Raw genomic sequence first — 5658 nt, forward strand, 5'->3', positions numbered from 1 at the left:
ACTGTGCATGCCTGGCATCTACCTGCAACTTTAGAGGAGGTCCAGACTATTTGTGAACAATGTGCAGTGTGTTCCAGGACTTACCCCTGAGACCTTGTGCATACACAGGCCTGGTGTTGTAGGGGCAAGTGCCCCTGACATGTTGGCAGATTGACATCATTGGACCACTACCTCGCTCTGATGGACAACAGTATGTGGTCACCTGTGTGAACACTGCTACTGGGTTATTGGCAGCTTATCCTGCTCTGCAGGCAGACCAAAAGGCAGTTTTGGCAAAACTGGCACGCCTGTGTGCTGCATATGGAAGTCCACTGGTAGGGGAGAGCGACCGAGGGACTCATTTTACAGGAGCCCAGTGCAGCAGTGGGCCAAGAACATGGGTGTTGACTGGAAATTTCACACTCCCTATAATTCCAAAGCTGCAGGGATCATAGAGCATTATAAAGGACTGCCACCAGCCCATGACACAGAGCAGGGCTATGCAGGTATCCTGGTGGGAGCACAGTAAATGCCCATTGCCAGCCTTCCCATGTGAAGGCAAACTGGTCTTGACTCTCTGGAGCTATATCTATTGAGAAAAAAAAAAGCATTAGCCAGATCAGCTACAAAATGATAACATACCTAGCTCATGGCTTGGACGATCCATTAAGTCTGCCACTGAAGGCACTGCAGCATGAAGGGGGGATCTACTTTTTTAACTCACAATAATCCACTGTCATGTGCCAAGAGCCATCAGGCTTCTTCACCGGCCACACCAGTGAATTGTAGGGGCTGTGGGCAGTATGCACAATGCCCACTTTCTCCAGTTCTGATATTGTGCCTATAATTTCCTTGTGGCCTCCAGGAAGCCAATATTGCTTGGTATTAGTCTCTTGCCTAGGGACAGGCAGTTGTATGGCATTAGTATTAGTCTCTTGCCTAGGGACTGGCAGATGCTTAGAATGTCCTTGCACCACTGCCTTTACCACACACGCATTCTAAGGCAAACCTCTCCAGCTGTGGTCTCTAGCCATAAGCCACGTAGTACATCCATCCCCAGGATGTACACCAGGATGGGTGATACATATACTTTATACTCCTTCGGGGGTAATGGCCCAGTCCCCAGGGGTAGTCTCACTGCTGTCACCGTGACACTCTGGCCTCCATAGCCGTCAGTGTAACAAGCAGACCTCTGAAATTTTTCTGGATTTCCATTGAACAGAGTACATTGTGCTCCTGTGTCTACCAAAGCCAAAACTCTTTTCATGTTAGAAGGGGACCAGTGGATGGCAAGATCCACATGTGGCCTCTGGTCCCTGCCCATCCCCTGTGGATGGGTTCCTTGGCCCTCACCCTATTTGAAAGTGATCAGGCCATCTCCTGAGACCAGGGTTGGCAGCAAGTGGCCTTCCAGGGGCAGGGCGCATGCCTGAGGCCTGAAGCTTCCAGGCTTCCCCTTAGCAGCAGTCCTTCTCATGGGTGTGAACCTCTGGCCTTCTTGCAGCTGCTTCCGTAATTATAACAAATATGCATTAAGCTTCACGTGTATTTCACCTACACCTGCTTTCACTAAATCTGTCCACATTTGGTTATGGGTAACTTTAACAGGTTCTGTCATTTTAAGAGGCTTCCTTGCCCTCTTTGTCATTCCTTTTGACTGTTCAACAACTACCCGTATTCCTTTCTGAGTTTGAGAGCGCCAGCTCTTGACTTCACCCAAGCTAGCTATCATTGTTGTGAAGTTGTGTATTTGACATTCACATAGGGTGCTAGAATTGCCATGAGGGATCCAAATACGGATGAGGGGGCACTTTTTAATACCAAATCTCTCATCCCTGCTGTGAAACACTTGTCAGGACCACGAGTATTCACATTGAACATGGCCTGTCACATCCCCAATTCCCAAAGTATCTGTACCAGCTCAGTGTAAGTGTATGTCTGCCATTTGTTCAATGTCTCTAGCACATCTCCTGCATCAGCCCATACTATTTGTATGGAAGCCATTATCCTTTCCACCAGGGTATGATCACCCTGGCCATACCCAGCTGTTCTACAGAATGGGTGCAAGGTCACTGTGGCCAGTCTCTCCATCTCTTGTGCCATACAAATAATCCACCCCCAAGTCCCACAAATGTAGCAGCCAGACTGCTAAGGGTTCCACTTGTTTCTGGAGGAACTGTTTGCCCAAGTCCACCAGTTCCACCTGGGTGTGTGGTCGACATATAGTAAATGCTGTCATTTGCAGTGATCCAGCAGCCTGACCCCCTGGGGCCATAGGCCACAGTCGCTTCATTTTCTGAGTTACCACCGGGTGAGCCCAGAGCATGGAACCACCCTCCTCCTCCTCTCCAGAAGAGTCTGGCATCTCCAGAGTTGCAGTTTGGTTTGCCACTACAAGATGAGACTTGGGCAAAGGGCCAGCCTTCCTCTCCTCTCCTGAGAAGGAGTCTGGGCCCCGGAAGGTGAGTTGGTTTCTTTGTACTTCTTCTTCCAGAATCCTCAAACACTGTTGCAGCTCCCATGTCTCTTCATGTAGTTGCTAGATTCTGGATCATTCTTTCTGTCTAGACTCTCGCAGAGCTGTGAGAAGCACCCATCCCACAGCCCCTGCCACCTCGCGGGCACTATATCTATCCAAGGTCTCTTCTATTTCGCTTAGGGCCTGTTCCAACTGCAACGGGGATCCATCTACCTCTGGCCATTCCTGGGGAGGTGCCGACTGGGAGAGGAGGCCAGCCACCAAGCACCATCTGCCTGTGGTTGGCCTCCCCTCAATCCCTCCTCAGGTTTCAAAGAATCTGCGTTGAACCGTCCTGCTTTGAACCGTCCTGCTGACTATGCCAAATGTAATGCAACCATCCCAAACCGGGTAGGTTCATCACCAGTTCAAGTAGCTGTGTCAGTGTTTTAACTGTTTTCATGTTCTCCGCTGTACTTTGATGTACTCTGCCGTACTTCGCTGCACTTCACACCGCACCATCTTCGGCTGCCCTGGCCTTATATGCCCAGTCTCTTGGCTCAGGTGTGCCCTCCTATGCATGCCCACACCCTATTCCAGGTGTCCACCAACAGGCATGCATTTAATCTAATGGCAGGAGGGCAAAAAAAAGCATGATACTTTTTACTTACTCTACAGGGAGACTCAAGGGATGGTAGTAAAGGGAAAAAAGATTATAAAAACATATATATTTTTGCCAAATAGACCTTTTTCTCTTCTGTTTTCATCTTATTTTTAAAGCCAAAGAAAATGCCTATTATTATAGGATAAGTTAGTAGCTATGGCAACTCCTATGAAAAAATAAGTTACTTAGCCTGTTTGTGCCCAAGTTCCTCATCTGTAAAATGGAGGTGGAAGTGATAATGGCACTCGATAGTGCCTAGATATCAGTGCTTAGACAGAATAGTACCTTGTATAGTGCTGAATGAAATCTAAGCAATTATTGTTATATTTATTATTCCTGTAAACAAAGCAGTGTTAATTTCTGGGTGGCTAGTCCATCAGGTTTGTTTTGATGAGAAATGTGATACAATGTCATCTTCCTCAAAAAACATTTTTTTAGGGCCTCCCCTGGTGGTGCAGTGGTTGAGCGCTGGGCTGCGAAGCTGCCCACAGCCTCTGCAGTGCCGGTTTGATCCCCCGCCACCTGCGAGGGTCCCACATGGCACGACAGACCGCGCCTGCCGCTCCCGCTGCTCTCCTCAGCAGTGTATTTTGTCAGTCTGCCTGTTCTGTTTTCTGCACTGACTCTGGTGAATTCTCTCACCCACCCGTGCTTCTGACTGTACCCAGTGCTTGTATAGATACATAAATAAATCTTTAAAAAAATTTTTTTTTAGATACATTCGATAGATTATTCTTTTTTGCCAGTGGAAAACACTGAGTAATCATGGTAAAAGTCTCCCCTTCCACTGCCGCCATGTCTGAGAGTCCCCCGAGGAACCAGAAGAGCTGCAGGAGATCTTCGCTGGTTTAAACTTTGAAACAACTGATGAGAGTCTGAGAAGCCATTTTGAGCAGTGGGGAAGGCTCAGGGACTGTGTGGTAATGGGAGATCCAAATACCAAGTGATTGGAGGCTTTGGGTTCGTCACTGATGCCACTTTGGGGTAAGTGGATGCAACCATGAATGGAAGGCCACACGAGGTGGATGTAAAGTTGTAGAACCAAAGAGGGCTATGTCAAGAAAAGAGTCTCAAAGACCTGGTGGCTGCATATCTGTGAAAAAAGACTTTCACTGGTGCCACTGATGGAGACACTGAAGATCAACTAAGACATTATTTTTAGTAGTATGGGAAAACTGAAGTGATTGAAATCATGACTGATCGAGGCAGTTGGCAAGAAGAGAGGCTTTGTTTTTGTAACCTTTGATGACCATGATTCTATAGACAAGATTGTCATTCAGAAATACAATACTGTGAATGGCCATCACTATAAAGTAAGGAAAGCCCAATCTAAGCAAGAGATGGCAAGTGCTTCATCTAGCCAAAGAGATCAAAGTGGTTCTGGAAACCTTATGGTAGTTTTGGTGGAAATGACAACTATGGTCATGGAGGAAACTTCAGTGGTTCAGATGGCTTTGGTGGCAGCCAGGTGGTGGTGGAAATAGTGGCAGTGGGGATGGTTATAATGGATTTGGTGATAGTGGAAGCAATTTTGGAGGTGATGGAAGCTACAATAATTTTGGCAATTACAACAGTCTTCAAATTTTGGACCCATGAAAGGAAGAAACTTTAGGTGGTAGAGGGCAATACTTCACCAAACCATAAAGTCAAAGTGTCTATGGTGGTTCCAGCAGCAGTAGCTGTGGCTGTGGCAGAAGGTTTCAATTAACTACCAGGAAACAAAGCTTAGCAAGACAGTAGAGTCAGAGAAGTAACAGGGAAGCTACAGGTTACAATAGATTTGTGAACTCACCAAAATGCAGTACTACAAAGAAGAGTTGTTTTAGACAAAATTCATGTGTAAGGGCAAAAAACTTGAGGACCAATCTCTGAATAATTGTATAACATGTTATTTTAGTTTTTGTTTTGTGGAAAGTGGAAAGCATTCCAACAAAGTGTTCTAATGTAAGTTTTTTTTGCATACATGCCATTGATTGCTAAATGTAATTGGCTGCTCACAATGATGAATAAATGTATCTTTTAAAAATTTTGGGGGCCTCCCCGGTGGTGCAGCGGTTGAGCACTGGGTTGCAAAGCTGCCCGCGGCCTCTGCGGCGCCGGTTCGATCCCCGGCTGCTCCCTGGCCACTGGAGGAGGGTCCCACATGGTGCGCAGACCTCTCCTGCCGCCCGCTGCTCCCCTCAGCAGTGTACTTCGGTCCTTCTGCCTGCTCTGCTCCCCGCTCTGGCTCTGGTGAATTCTCTCACCCTCCCGCGATTGCGCTTCTGACTGTACCCAGTGCTTGTATAAACAAAAACAAACAAATAAAACAAACAAATAAATAAATAAAACATGCCTCTATTAAAAAAAAATTTTTGAACGTGAACATTGATTGCAACTTTACTAAAATGTCCATTAACTAATCAAATTAAAACCCAGACATAAAGCCACATGTATATGGACAACTAATCTATGACAAAGAAGCAAAGAATATGTACTGGAACAAAAACAGTCTCTTCAATAAATGGTGCTGGGAAATCTGGGTTGCCACATGCAAAAGAATGAAACTAGACTACTA

The 5658-nt window shown here is 46.4% G+C and overlaps 1 pseudogene across 1 annotated transcript; it reads left to right on the forward strand.

The window, feature by feature from the left end:
* The first annotated feature begins 376 nt into the window (after positions 1-376).
* Positions 377-4745, forward strand: LOC311181509 (heterogeneous nuclear ribonucleoprotein A1-like; annotated as a pseudogene). The gene is made up of 3 exons: positions 377-485; positions 2766-2848; positions 3908-4745. The product of its transcript is annotated as a heterogeneous nuclear ribonucleoprotein A1-like (transcript).
* Positions 4746-5658: the final 913 nt, after the last annotated feature.

The sequence above is a fragment of the Talpa europaea genome, assembly GCF_964194135.1.
Source record: "Talpa europaea genome assembly, chromosome: 12".
NCBI lineage: Eukaryota > Metazoa > Chordata > Mammalia > Eulipotyphla > Talpidae > Talpa > Talpa europaea.